General features: G+C 48.6%; 1 protein-coding gene across 2 annotated transcripts in view; it reads right to left on the minus strand.

The window, feature by feature from the left end:
* LOC140392659 (segment polarity protein dishevelled homolog DVL-1-like) overlaps positions 1-15,656 on the minus strand; it is a 248,438-nt gene that overhangs the window by 111,493 nt on the left and 121,289 nt on the right. The gene's annotated exons all lie outside the window — the stretch shown is intronic.

Raw genomic sequence — 15,656 nt, forward strand, 5'->3', positions numbered from 1 at the left:
TTCAAAGACAGTGTGACATTAAAACAGCACAGTTGCAAAATAATTTGACACTGCTTGTGCTAATTATCAAGGACAGGGACTGAATACCATAGCAACATGAAGGCACCATTGTTCACAATGCAGATAACAGCTAGGTCAGAAAGGCTAATGTTGTACATTGAAGATGGACGGCTTGCCATCAAATCAAATGTGTTTGGGTCTAACCCAAACCAATTAGGATTATATTGGGGTGTGATTAGATGACTTAAGACAGATATGAAAGTGTATAACTGAAAAGTTTCCGCCCGCCATTTTTGGGTGTTGTCTTGTGTGTTGTCTTTTAGTGTTGTCTGTCCTTAATTTCTGTCTTTGTGTTGTGTTGTCTTTCTGTCAGTTTAGTCAATTTTGTCCTTAATAGTCTGTCTGTTAATGTGAGATGTCTTTTGGGGGTTCTGTCAGTCTGTGTCAGTGATGGAGTGTACTTTTGACTTTGAGTTTGAGTTTAGCTGAAGATTAGCTCTCTCTCTTTCTTTTTATGTTTCATTGCCAGACTTTGACCGTTTAAAAGTTACTTTCGAGCTGTCTGCCTAAGCAAAAAAGATAATGTCTGTAATTCTCTGAAAGCTTCGAATTGTCTACGAATTGCCTTTTAAATTACTTTCAAATTGTAATCAAGCGACTACAAAGAAAACAATTCTTTTTGGCACCTGAGAAGTTTTAACTGCAAATTTCTGCTGAGTCCCAGTATTCGCAAAGTGCTACTGGTAACCGTATAGTGGAAATGATATAAATTCCTTCAACTTTACACAGTCGAATAATACAAGGAATCGAACAACTTGGCATAGTCCAGAAATATTACAAATCTTACAACTTGTCGTATTGCGCCAGGACTTTGATTCATCAACTAAGCTTCCCCCAAACTTGGCATAGTTCGGCAGGTTAAGATCCCATCAATTAAAGATTCCTACACCCCCCTCCCCCCAACCTTCCCACCCATCCCCCCCAACTAATGTTCGATGTTATCCAGTTCTTGAAAGTGCATAATGAATAATGCCCACGAACTGTAGAACCCCTCTGTTCTTCCCCTCAGTTCAAACTTAACCTTCTCAAGACTCAAGAATTCCAACAGGTCCCCCTGCCATGCCACGGCACAGGGTGGAGAGGCTGCTCTCCATCCCAACAGGATCCGCCTTCGGGCGATCAACGAGGTGAAGGCTACAGTATCTGCCTCCGCCCCCGTTTCCAACCCTGGCTGGTCCGACACCCCGAATATGCCTCCCGGGGACTCGGGTCCAATTTCACGTGCACCACCTTGGAAATTACCCTAAAAACCTCCTTCCAGTAATCCTCTAGCTTTGGACAGCAGGTACCTTTTAAATGAGCTGAGGGTTTCTGCCGCAATCACCAAGCCGTGCAGCGAACTCCAGACACCCATCATTCTCTGGACGAAGAAATATTTCCTAATATCCCCTCTAATCCTTTTTACCAACCATTTTAAATCTGTGCACACTTAATTGACCTCTCCGCTAGGAAAACAGGTCTTTCCTGTCTACGTTACCCAGACTCATCATAATTTTGTACACCTCAATTAGGTCACCCCTCAGTCTCCTCTGTTCAAAGGAAAACAACCTGAGCTTCTCCAATCTCTCCTCATAGCTGCAATTTTCAAGCGCTGGCAACATTCTTGTAAATCTCCTCTGTACTCTTTCCAGAGCAATTATGTCCTTCCTGTAATGTGGTGACCAGAACTGTACACAAAACTCCAGCTGTGCCTAACCAGCGTTTTATACAGCTCCTGCATTCATAGAATCCCTACAGTGCAGAAAGAGGCCATTCGACCTATCGAGTCTGCACCGTCCTTCCACACATGACCTATCCCTTCCCGATCCCCATCACCCCACCTTACCTTTTTGGACAGTATGGAGCAATTTTAGCATGGCCAATCCATCTAACCGGCACCTCTTTGGACTGTGGAAGGAAACCCGAGCTCCCGGAGGAAACCCACAGGGCCACTGGGAGAAAGTGCAAACTCCACACAGTCTCACCCAAGGCCAGAATTGAACCTGGGTCCCTGGCGCTGTGAGGTAGCAAAGCTAACCACTGAGCCACCGTGCCCAACCCATCCCTGCTTTTGTATTCAATTCACCCAGTAAAAGAAAGCATTCCATATGCATTCTTTACCACCTTAACCACCTACCCAGCCACCTTCAGGTGGACATGCATTCCAAGTCTCTCACTTCCTCGAAGCCTCTCAATATTCTCTCACTTTGTGTATTCCTCTGCCCTCCCCAAATGCATTACCTCAGACTTCTCTGGATTTAAATCTATTTGCCAATTTTATGCCCAATCGACCAAACCATTGATTTTTTATCAATAAATTTAGAGTATCCAATTATTTTTTTTCCAATTAAGGGAAAATTTAGCGTGGCCAATCCACCTACCCTGCACATCTTTGGGTTGTGGGGGTGAAATCCATGCGGACACGGGGAGAATGTGCAAACTCCACGCAGGGACCCGGGGTCGGGATCGAACCCGGGTCCTCAGCACCAAGAGGCAGCAGTGCTAACCACTGCACAACTGTGCTGCCGCGGCATTGATATCATTCTGGAGACAACAGCGATCTTCTTCACTCTCAACTACATGGCCAAATTTGGCGTCACCTGCAAATTTCCCAATCATGCCTTATATGTAAATCGAAATCATTAATATATACAACGGACAGCAAGGGCCCAACACTGAACCCTGTGCAATGCCACTGGAAACTGCTTTCTATTTACAAAAATATCCATCGACCATTTTCCTTTGTTTCCAGTCACTGAGCCAGGATTGGCTACCGTGTTACCCAACAGTTTGCAGAGACGATGATGTGCACTGTCCTTTATGACTCATCCAACAGTTTCATCCTATCGTGCCGCCCATTAGAAGGTGGTGACAATGGCCCCATTGTAAATGTGGGTGTTGAGCAACTGAGCAGTATAGTGACAAAAAGAAAAATGCTGGCAGCACTCCAGGTAGAGAAGTCGCCAGGCCCAGATGGGTTACATCCTAGATTGCTGAGGGAGGTGAGGGAGTATATTGCGGAGCCATTGACAGAAATTTTACAGGCCTCTCTGAACACAGAATTAGTCCCGGGGAACTTGAGGATTGCAAGTGTGACGCTGTTGTTTAAGAAAGGGGAAAAGGATTGCCCAGGAAATTACAGACCTGTCAGCTTGTCATCACCAGTGGGAAAACTGATGGAGGCCAAAATATGGGATGAGATAACTACACACTTGGGAAAAATAAGTTGATACTTGACAGTCTACATGACTTTGTCAAGTGCCGATCATGTCTGACAAATTTAATTGAATTCTTTAACGAGGTGACACAGGCAGTCGACGAAGGTAGTGCCATCGATACTTATAACCAAACTCTGCAATCTAAGACTCAACCCCGCCCTGTGCAGCTGGATCCTTGACTTCCTCACCAACAGACCGCAATCAGTCAGGATAGGCAACAGCACCTCCTCCACAATAGCCCTCAACACCGGGTCCCCGCAAGGAGTGTGCTCAGTCCTCTACTGTACTCCCTATACATACACACAATGGCGTGGCAAGATTTAACTCCAACTCAATCTATAAGTTTGCAGATGATATGACTGTGGTGGGTGGTGTCTCAAACAACGACGAATCAGTCTACAGAACGGAGATAGATCACTTGGTTGCATGATGCACCAAAAACAACCTCTCTCTAAATGTCAGAAAGACCAAGAAGCTATCATTGACTTCAGGAAACATAGCATGACCCCCCCCCCCCCCCCCCCCCCCAACCGTCTGAGGTTCCTGGGGGTCACCATCACCAAAAGTCTGTCCTGGTCCACTCATGTTGATGCAACAGTCAAGAAAGCCCAACAACATCTCTACTTCCTATGGAAGCTAGAGAAATTCGGCATGTCTGCATCGACTGTCACAAACGTCCACAGATGTGCCATGGAGAGCATCCTATCCGGCTGCATCACAGCTTGGTATGGCAACTGCATGGCCCAAGATCGCAAGAAACTGCAGAATGTGGTGAACTCAGCCCAACGCATCACACAAGCTTGCCACCCCCCACATGTATACATCTCCCGCTGCCTCAGGAAGGCAGACAGCATTATCAGATACCCCACCCACCCAGTCATTGCCTTCTTCCAGACTCTTCCATCAGGCAGAAGGTACAGAAGTCTGAAGACTCGCACATCCAGACATGGGAACAGCCTCTCCCCACAGCTACAAGACTCCTCAACGACTCCCCCTCAAACTGATCTGTTCCCTGCAAGAACACTATTCATGATGCCCTATGCTGCTCTTGCTCATGTATTTGTTTTGTTTGGTTCCTTGTTCTGCACTGTAACCAATCACTGTTTGTCGATGTACCATTTGTCAATGTTCTCTGTTGATTATTCTTCTGTCTACTATGTACGTACGGTGTATGTTCCCTCGACCGCAGAAAAATACTTTTCACTGTACTTGTGACTATAAATCAAATCAAATCCAGACAAAGGAGCAGCTTCTTCCCCACAGCTACTAGACTCCTCCATGACTCTCCCTCGGACTGGTCTGTTCCCTGTAAGAACACTATTCACAACATCCTATAATGCTCTTGCTCATGTATTTGCTTTGTTTGGCCCCTTGTTCCGCACTGCAACCAACCATTGTTTGTCAATGTACCATTTGTCAGTGTACTCTGTCGATTATTCTTTGTTGTCTACTATGTACATACTGTGTATGTTCCGTTGGCTGCAGAAAATAACTTTTCACTGTATTTTGATACATGTGACAATAAATCAAATCAAATTGACTGAATCCTGTAGGAGGAAATATGGCAGGGGCTGGATCGTCGGGGGGGCCGCTTCACTCATGGTGGAAACTCTGACTGAGATGATGTTGGTGGGGGTTGAAAGGCTGTTTGCCAAGAATTTGGAGGTGCTTCGGAGGGAGTCGATAACTGCGATGAAAGAGTGGGTGGAGGAGGCAATTGCCCCCGTAAAGGCGGCAGTGATGAAGATGTCAGTCAAGGAGCAGCAGCAAGGAGAGAAGCTGAAGGGGGTGGGGGAGGCATTATCGCAACACAGCGACCAGTTCATCTCGATGGGTGATGACCTGCGGAGAGTGGCGGACGTCAACAAAGGGTTCAGAGCCAAGGTGGAGTACCTGGTTAACTGGTCGAAGAGGCAAAACTTGAGAATTGGGGGCCTGCCCAATGGGGTGGAGGGCCCGAGGCCCACCGAGTACTTTACGAATATGTTTGCGGAGTTGCTGGGGGAGGGGTCAACATGTCCTCATCATGTGCCAGGCTCAGCCTGATACAATTCAAGTTGGTTCACCGGGCACACATGACGGTGGCCCGGATGAACAGGTTTTTTGGACAGGTGTGCGAGTTGTGCAGGAGGGCCCGCAAATCATGTCCACATGTTTTGGGCATGTCCGAAGCTTAGGGGATTCTGGCAGAGATTTGCAGATGTCATGTCCATGGTGCTAAAAGCAAGAGTGGCGCCGAGTCCGGAGATGGCGATCTTTGGAGGGTCGGAAGACCCGGGAGTCCAGGGGGAAAGAGAGGCTGATGTTTTGGCCTTTGCCTCCTTGGTAGCCCAGAGACGGATCTTATTAGCGTGGAGGGACTCGGAGCCCCCAAAATCAGGAGTATGGGTTAGCAACATGGCTGAGTTTCTCAAGCTTGAGAAAAAAGTTTGCCATGAGAAGATATGTGTTGGGGTTCGTCCGAAGGTGGCAGCCGTTTATCGACTTCTTCGGGGAAAACTAAACTGTTAGCAGATTCAATAAGGGGTTAGGGAATAGGGGTGGGCAGGGGGAGTTAGTTTAGTTTAGGCGGGTTTAGTGAGAAGAGACAGAGGGACCTGGGGATTGTGTGCATAAGCTCTGTTGGCAGGGTATGGTTGTTGGTTGGGGGGGGGGGGGGGGGGGGGGGGGGGTGTTACACACTGAATTATGCCTACATTTTTATTTGTATTTTTTGTTGCTATAAAACCATAGATGCCTTAATAAAATGTTTGTTAAAAAAAAAAGACAAGGATCCGGTGGCGTGTAGGTCATCTGGACCCATATCTCTGCTGAATGCAGACGCCAAGATAGTGGCAAAGGTGTTGGCGTTAAGGTTGGAGGGGTGCCTTCCAAAGGTGATTGGTGAGGACCAGACACAATTCCTAAAGGGACAACAGTTGTCCTCGAATGTGAGGAGGTTATTGGATGTGGTGCTTTCTCCGGCAGAGGGAAGGGAGACAGAGGTGGTAGTGGCGTTTAATGCGGAGAAGGCCTTTGATCGGGTGGAGTTGAGTTATTTGATGATGGTATTGGAGAAATTTGGGATTGAGCCGCAAGTTTGTGGTGTGGGTTCAGCTTTTATATAAGGAGCCGATGGCGAACATGCGCACAAATAGTGTGAACTCAGGGTATTTCGCCCTGCACCAGGGTATGAGGCAGGGATGCTCCATGTCCCCTCCGCATTGGCTATAGATCCCTTGGCTATTGCGCTGATGAGCTCGTGTGGAAGGGGATAGTGAAGGGGTGGGACGGACCATAGGATTTCCTTATATGCAGATGACTTGTTGTATATTTCGGAGCCGAGCACTTTGGTGGGAGCATAATGGAGTTGCTTCAGAGATTTGGGAAGTTTTCAAGGTACAAATTGAATTTAGGGATAAGTGAGTACTTTGTGGTCTCCCCTCCGGGAGTGGCATTTTGTCTGACAGTATCTCATTTTAGGTATCTGGGGGTGCAGGTGGCCCAAGATTGGGCAGGGCTTTGGAAGTTTAATTTCTCGAGCCTGGTGGGGAGGGTGAAGGCTGAATTACTTAATAGGCAGTAAAGACGAACATCTTACCACAATTTCTTTTCTTGTTTCAATGCCTGCCTGTCGTCTTGCCCAAGGTGTTTTTTAGGAGGGTGGACAGGCTGATCATCTCCTTTGTTTGGGTGGGAAAGGTGGCTAGGATTAGGAAGGTGATACTGCAGAGAAGACGGCAGGCGGCAGGCAGGGGTGGCTAGGACTCCCAAATTTGATGAATTATTATTGGGCGGCAAATGCAGAGAAGATTTGGGGAGGAGCAGGAAGTGGAGGGACTTTGTGGGTGAGGATGGAGGCGGGCTCTTGCAGGGGGATGGGCTTGAGGGCACGGGCAAAGGCACCACTTTTGATGGCCCCAGGGAAATATTTCGGTGAGTCTGGTGGTGGTGGCCACGTTGAAGATCTGGAGGCAGTTTAAGCAGTATTGTAGGTTGGGAGTTGGGTCAGGGGTGTTTGCCAATTAAGGGGAATCATGGGTTCAGGCCGGGGAGGATGGACGCAAGGTTCAGAGAATGGGAAATGAGGGGATTAAACAAATGAAGTATCTGTTTCGGGGAAGGTGATTTGCGAGTTTGGAGAGTTGGGTGAGAAGTTTGGGCTAGCGCGGGGCGAAAGTTTCAGGTATATGCAGGTGCGGGACTTTGCGCGGAAGTTCTTTCCAATTTTCCCGATAGTACCTGCCAGCGGGGGGGGGGGGGGGGTGTGTGGGGGGTGGGGGGTGGAGAGGGGTCATCTCCATGATTTACAGGAAGATTTTGGAAGAGGACGGGGTTACAGTGAAGTGGGAAGAAGAGTTGGGGTGCAGGAGGGACTGTGGTGCAAGGTGCTGCGGAGGGTAAATGCCTCAACTTTGTGTGCAAAGTTGGGGCTGATACAGCTTAAGGTAGTGTACAGAGCGCACCTTACAAGGTCTAGGATGAGCCAACTGTTCGAGTGGGTGGAGGATTTCTCTGAACTATGTGGGAGGGGCCCTACGAACCATGTACATATATTTTGGTCCTGCCCAAAGCTAGAAAGGTTTTGGAGGACGGTGTTCAGCACCATCTCGGGGGTTTTACATGTGGACATGGAGTCCAGTCCCCCAGAAGTCATATTCGGACCGGCCAGAGCTGCAGGAAGTTGCTGGGGCAGATGTTGTAACCTTTGCCCTGATTGCTCGCAGGCGGGTCTTGTTGGGGTGGAGGTCAGCTCTCCACCCTGTGCCTCGGCATGACGTGGAGGCCTGTTGGTGTTTTTGACTCTGGGAAAGATGAAGTTTGCTCTAAGGTGGACGAGTGATGGGTTCTATAATTGTTGGGGTTTGTTTATCATGCATTTTCAGGAGTTGACTGTTGAGGGAGGGGGTGGGGGTTTTGTGGAGTTGTTGTAAATTGTAAAACTGTTGAAAATTTGTGGAATAAAAATACATTTTTTTAAAAGTTGGCCAAATGGGCAGACACCTGGCAGATGAACCTCAATGCAGCAAAATGTGAGGTGATGCATTTTGGTAGACAAAACAAGGGGAGACAAAATAGGTCAGTGGTGCAACTTTGAGGGGAGCAGGAGAAGAGGAACCTCTTGTTCAAGTGCATAATTCTATGAAGATGGCCAGGCAAGTTGAAACAGTTAAGAAGGCTTATATCACCTTTGGGTTTATAAATAGAGACATAGAGCATAAAAGCAAGGCAGTGATGCTACACCTCTACACATCATTGGTCAGACCACATTTGGAGTATTGTGATCAGTTCTGGGCATCTTATTTAAGGAAGGACGTTAAAGCCCTGGAGAGAGTGCAGGGGAGATTTACTAGAATGAAACCTGAAATGAAGAATTTTAGATACAAAGAAAGATTGGAGAAATTGGGCTTGTTTTCCTTGGAGCAGAGGAGATTAAGAGGCAACCTTATTGAAGTGTTCAAAATTCTAAACAATTTTGACAGGGTAAAGAAGGACATTCAGTTTCCACTGGTTGGTATGTCAGTGACTCAGGGTCACAATTTTGAGATAATCAGCAAGAGAGCGAGAAGTGAGATGAGGACAAATGACTTTACTCAGAGTTGTTGGGGTTTGGAATGCGCTGCCTAGGAGAGTGGTGGAGGCGGAGGTTTCAAAAGAGAGGTAGATATGTATTTGAAAGTGAAGAATTTAGAGGGTTACGGAGATAGGGCTAGGGAATGGGACTAGCTAGGTTGTTCTTTTGGGAGCTGGTGCCGACACAATGGGCCAAATGGCCTCCTTCTGTGCTGTAAATAACAAACTAACAAACAAACTAAGAATCTATCTACCACTACCTTAAAAATATTCAGTGGCCTGGCGTCCACCACCTCCTGAGGCAGAGAGTTCCAAAGTGGTACAATCCTCAGAATGATTTCTCCTCAACTCTGCCCTCCTCATCTCTGCCCTAAAAGGACAACCCTTAAATTTAAAACAGTGCCCCCCCCTAGTTTTGCACTCGCCCACAAGATGAAGCATCTTTTCCACCTCCACCCTGTCAAGACCATTTAGAATCTTATATACTTAAATCATGTTACCCCTCATTCTTCTAAAAGCCCAACCTGTGCAACCATTGCTCACAATAGGGGCTGTTTAGCACAGGGCTAAATCGCTGGCTTTGAAAGCTGACCAAGGCAGGCCAGCAGCACGGTTCGATTCCCGTAACAGCCTCCCTGAACAGGCGCCGGAATGTGGTGACTAGGGGCTTTTCACAGTAACTTCATTTGAAGCCTACTTGTGACAATAAGCGATTTTCATTTTTTTCAAGACAACCCACTCATTCTAGCTATCAATCATAGAACATACAGTGCAGAAGGAGGCCATTCGGCCCATCGAGTCTGCACCGACCCACTTAAGTCCTCACTTCCACCCTATCCCCATAACCCAATAACCTCTCCTAACCTTTTTTGGTCACTAAGGGCAATTTATCATGGCCAATCCACCTAACCTGCACGTCTTTGGACTGTGGGAGGAAACCGGAGCACCCGGAGGAAACCCACGCACACACGGGGAGAACGTGCAGACTCCGCACAGACAGTGACCCAGCTGAAACCTCCTCTGAACCACCTCCAACACATTTACATTCTTCCTTCAATGAGGTGACCAAAACTATGCACAATATTCAAGATGCAGTTGCACTAATGCCCTGTATAGTTGAAGCAAAACTTCCTTACTTTTATGCAAAGGATAGCATTCCATTACCCCTCTTGATTACATGCTGTACCTACATCCTAACTTTATGACTCATGCACGAGGACACCTAGATCCCTCTGCACTTCAGAATCCTGCAACCATTCCCCATTTAAATAACATGGATGTTTTATTCTTCCTGCCAAAATGAAAAACTTCACATTTTCCCCACATTGTACTCCATCTACCAGGTTGTTGCCCACTCACTCAACTTATCTATTGCTGTCTGCAACTCCTCGGGTCCCCCAGCTGCGTATTCCTCGGCAGCATACTGGCACTGGGATTCTCCATTCCTGAGTTTTCCATTGCGGCCACCCCACGCTGCTGGGTAACACGCGGGTGGGGTGTGATGTCGGCAGAATGGAGAATACCACCGACCAAGAATCTCCCCCTCCCCCCCCTCCCTCCCCCTTCCCCCTCCCCCCCTCCCTCCCCCTTTCCCCCCTCCCTCCCCCTTTCCCCCCTCCACCCACCTTTCCCCCCTCCACCCACCTTTCCCCCCTCCACCCACCTTTCCCCCCTCCACCCCCCTTTCCCCCCTCCCCTCCCCGGTGGTTTCTTCACAACATGCTTTCCTATCTATTTTTTAATCATCAGCAAATTTAGCTACCATGCCTTCGCTCCCCTCATCGAATCCTGTGTTTCCAATCATGTGTTTGCTTTCCTGGAAGCTTCAGAGTGTGCTTTCAGCTCGGTTTTCCAGCAGGAATGGGACATGGCATTCTGGACAGAAGAGCTCTAAACATTTACCAGATTATAAACATACTGAGCCCCAGGCTTTCTGCTAGTAATGATCAGCTGCATTAAGAGCTGCTTCAGCCATTGCCTGATAAATCCTTCCCATTGCACTCTTGCTTTCTCTTTCCTTTTATTGTGGGTTGCTACAGCAACCGGTTGGAGAACTGATTAGTGTATTGAAAAGCTGGCTCTGAAATTCATTGAAAACCAGCAACTACACCCATTCAACCCCATCGCATTCACTTCAGTGATGGTGCCACCACTCCAAATAAACCTCCTGGGGACCGTGCAGAGTGCAGCAGCCCCGTTCTTCAATTTGTTCCCTCTGATTCTCCCTGGGGCTCCAGCAGTTACAAGTCCTTGTCATTTAGTTACCTTGTCACATAGTGACCATTCAAAACACGAAATGGTAGATACAGAGTCATGCTTCTTTTTAAAGCAGTGCCCTCTGACTTCCCTATACAAGGAATGGAATTAACCTTCCCATGAATAATGCCCAGTATTAATTGCAATGTGAAGTGAATGTTAGGGTCCCGGGGATTCATTATCTGTTGGTTTAAGGCATCTAGGGGCAAGTGGTTGAAGTAGCAGGGGGGGGACCATTTTGGAGGTAATGACCATAATATAGTTGATTTAGCATCATTATGGAATAGGACGAAGATAGAACAGGAGTAAATATTCTAAATTGGGTGACGACAAATGTTACGAAGCTGGGAAGTGATCTGGTGAAACTGGACTGGATACAGGCTTGGAGGACCAAAGGGCCTGTTCCTGTGCTGTATTGCTCTTTGTACAGCTACTAGGAGGACAATCAGTGACAAATCAGCAAGAGACGTTCAAAAGCTAAATTCTACGGGCACAAACAGGTGGTACTGCCAAATCTAGAGCCCCGGATATCCAGAAGTATACAGGGCAAGATGAAGCAGAAAAAGAAAGCTTATGAATAGCGCAAAAAAAAAAAAAAAAAAACAACCCTTAATATGGTCAAAAGCATAGACATAAAGTAAAAAGGAAATTAGGAAAGCAAAGAGAGGCTATGAAAAAGGTTTGGCAGGTAAAATCAAGGAAGACCCAAACATGTTTTATCAGTACATTCAGAGCAAGAAGGTAACAAAGGAAAGGGTAGGGCCAAACATGGATGTACAAGGTAACTTGTGTGTGAATGCAAAAGATGTGTGCAGAGTTCTTAATGCGTAATAAACCCAGAAAATGCTGGAAAAACTCAGCAAGTCTGGCAGGATCTGTGGAGAGAAACTTTTGCTGCCAAACCTGCTGAGATTTTTTGTTTTTATTTCAGATTTCCAGCACCTGCAGCATTTTACTTTTCTTAATGAGTACTTTGTCTCTGTCTTCACAAAGGACAGGGATGATGCAGTCATTCTAGTTAAAATGGAGGAATGTGAAATATTAAATACAAGGTATAGTTATTTAAACAGGATTGAGTCGATAAAGTGAATGTTGATCCTCTAGAGGGTGAGAATGGGGAGTTATTACAAAATAATACGTAAAAGGCGGGTGAAATTAACAAATATTTTGCTTCTACCTTCACTATAGATGATACTAACTAAATACATTCCAGTATCAGCTGTAAAACAGGAGGTGGAGGGGAGAGAGGAATTTGGAGAAATTACCATCACTGGGGAAGTGACAGAGAGCACATTGATGGATCTGCGGGCTGACAAGTCTCCGGGTCCAGATCGACTTCATTCTAGGGTTTTCAAAGAGGTAGCTAATGAGGTAGTAGATACATTAGTGTTAATTCTCCAAAGTTTCCTGCATTCTGGAAAAGTTCCATCAATCTGGCAAGTGGTGGATCTCTGGTGGCGGCCATGAAGTGAGCGGTCACACATTTGGCAGCTCCCAGTGGATTTTTGGACCTTTTCCCTCTTCGTAGGGTGGAAGTTTGGATGAATAAAGGTGCAGGACTTATAGGAGAAAGTGAGACTCCACTGGTGTGGCTGGATCCATGGACCAGAAGTGGATCAAGAATAAGAGAGCTGGTGGAGCAAGAGAACTTGTGTCCACAGGCCAAGATAGCGGAGGATAAAGGGCCTGTCCTGCCCGCCCAGTTGTCAGCGAGCAGCTGGTGGGCTTCTTAAATGAGAAGTTCAGCTAGCAGAGGAGGTAAGCCCATGAGCACCTAATCAGGGTGGTAGAACCGCCGAAAACGGGGATTGACTGTGTGGAGCAGAGGCTGGTCTCCCAGGGACAGGCGATTTAGAAAGTGGAGGAGACGGTGGGGGAGCACGAGGAGCAGCTCGCCTCGTTGGTGGCCAAGATAGGAGTGATGCGGGAGACCCAAAAGCGGCTGAAGGAGAAGGTGGAGGATCTGGAGAACCGCTCCCGAGGACATTGAAGGAGCGGATGCTGGCACGTATGTGGCTAAGGTGTTGGAAAAGTTGATGGTGGAGGGGGCCTTTGACCTTCCCCTGGAGGTCGACCGAGAGCACAGGGCGCTGATGAGGAGGCCCAAGCGGGCGAGCAGCCGAGGGCGATGGTGGTGCAGTTGCACATTTCCTGGACAAGAAAAAGATTTTGCGGTGGGCGAGGAAGTGCACCTGGGAAGGGAACGAGCTACGGGTGTACCAGGATCTGGGCGCAGAACTGGCGAAGAGGAGGGCCGGGTTTAACCGGGTCAAGGCTGCCCTCTTTAAGAAGAGAGTGAAGTTCAGGGTGTTGTACCCAGCCCACCTTGGTTGACCTTCCCAGAATCGGGAATATTATTTTGGAACGCCAGAGGCGGCGACAGAATATTTGAGGGACTATGGACTGGCAGGAGGAGGACATTGAACTTTTATGGAGGTACAAGGAGGTGTTTCTTTCTTTTGATGGTTGTTGGAGAGCTTTTCGCCTATGAGATGTTTGGTTGGGCTTGGTGGTGGGTTGCTTGGGGAGCGTCAAAGGTGACTGCATCTTTTTTCTGTTTCTTGGTTTTATTGTTTCGTGGGCATGCGCAAACAGGGTGGAGGGGAAATCAGCATGGGGTAGGAGGTTTGGAGGCCTTGGGCAGGTGCTGCCAGGCTAGCTGGGCAGGCTAGATAACGGGAGCGCAGTGGGGGTGGTCAGGTGGTTGATGCAAGGGAAGGGGGGGGTTGTTGTTTTGTTTGGGGGAAGAGGGAGTATGCTGACAAGGGTGTGGGTGTTGTGGCACAGCGGGAAAGGTAGTGATGACGGTGGATAGCATGCGGCGGTTTCTGGATGGGTTGGAGTTTCCTCAAGGTGGATGCGGACCTGATGGAGGGGCTGGGGCTCCCACTGGGTTGAGGGAGGTGATGGAGCGTATGGGGGTGACGCAGGCAGGGAAGACCCCGGGCCCAGATTGGTTTCGATGGGGTTTTATAAGAGGTTTGGGGAGGATCTGGGGCCTTTGCTGGTGTGGGCATATAACGAGGCTCGAGAGAGAGAGGGGCGACCCTTCCGGAGGGGCAGGAGTTGGAGGTGGCAGTGGCAATGGATGCAGAGAAGGCTTTCGACCAGATGGAGGGATATCTGTGGGAGGTGTTGGGACAGTTTGGGTTTGGGCAGAGATTTGCAGATTGGGTCCGGTTGCAGTTAAGGCGTCGGTAGCAAGTGTGCCGACGAACCGGATGAGCTCGGGATATTTGGGTTGCCCCGTAGGACAAGGCAGTAGTGCCCGCTTTACCCGTTGCTGTTGGCCTTGTGACAGAGCCTTTGGCAATGGCGCTTAGAGCGTCAAGGGGTTGGAGAGGGAATGTGTGTGTGTGTGTGTGTGTGTGTGTGTGTGTGTGTGTGTGTGTGGGGGGGGGGGGGGGGGTGAGAGTTGAATTTGGCTCGGTTGGCGCAGCAGATGAAGGGAGATTTTAAGAGGTGGGATGTGCTTCCATTGTCGTTGGTGGGATGGGTGCAGACAGTGAAGATGACGGTGCTGCCAAGGCTCTTGTTTATATTTCAGAACCTCCCAATCTTTTTTCCAAAGTCATTTTTTAAAAAGGTCAACGCGTTGATCTTCGGGTTTGTGTGGGCGGGAAGACCCCATGGGTCAAGAGGGTGTTTTTGGACCGGGGGCGAGGAGGAGGGTGCTGGCATTGCTGAGTACAATGAATTATTACTGGGTGGCTAACATTGTTATGGTTAGGAAATGATAGTAGGGGAGGGGTCGGTATGGGGGTGGCTTCTTGTAGGGGAGCGAGTTTAGGGCATTGTTGACAGCGTCTCTGCCGTTCTCGCCTGCCAAGTAATCCGTGAGCCCAGTGCTGGTGTCAGCCTTGAGAGTATGGGGATAGTGGAGGCAGCATCTGAGATTGGAGGGTGCCTCGGTGTGGGCACCGATTTGTGATAATCATAGGTTTGCTCCAGGGGGGATGGACGCGATGTTTCGGCGCGGGGGGGGTGGGGGGGGCAGCAGGCAGGGCTCGAGTGGTTTCGGGATTTGTTCGTAGGGGACAGTTTTGTGAGCTTTGAGGTCCTGGAGGAGGAATATGAGCTGCCCAGTGGGAATGGGGTTAGAACACTTACAGGACCGGGACTTTGTGAGGAGGGAGGTGCTGTCCTTTCCTGGGCTGCCGCCCTTTAGGCTGCAAGATAAGGAGATGCCGAGGGATGGAGTAGGGAAGGGGCAGGTGTCCGAGGTTTATAAGGAGCTGATGGACTGGGAGGGAGCCCCATTGGGATGTTAAATGGAAATGGGAGGCGGGGGCTGGGTGGAGGGGGAGGCTGGGCATGGGAAGAGGCCCTGTGGAGGATGGATTCGTCCTAGTCATGAGCAAGGCTCAACCTTATCCAGTTCAAAGTAGTTCACAGGGCGCACATGACGGTGGCAAGGATGAGTGTTCTTTGAGGGAGTAGAGAATAGGTGTGGGTGGTGCACGGGGAGGCTGCGAACCATGTCCGAAACCGAGGAGGTTCTGGCAGGAGTTTGTGGACGTAATGTCAGAGGTGTTGGGGGTAAAGGTGGTCCCGATAGGAGGTAGCGATATTTGGGGTGTCAGAAGTACT

Source organism: Scyliorhinus torazame, chromosome 16 (assembly GCF_047496885.1).
Source record: "Scyliorhinus torazame isolate Kashiwa2021f chromosome 16, sScyTor2.1, whole genome shotgun sequence".
NCBI lineage: Eukaryota > Metazoa > Chordata > Chondrichthyes > Carcharhiniformes > Scyliorhinidae > Scyliorhinus > Scyliorhinus torazame.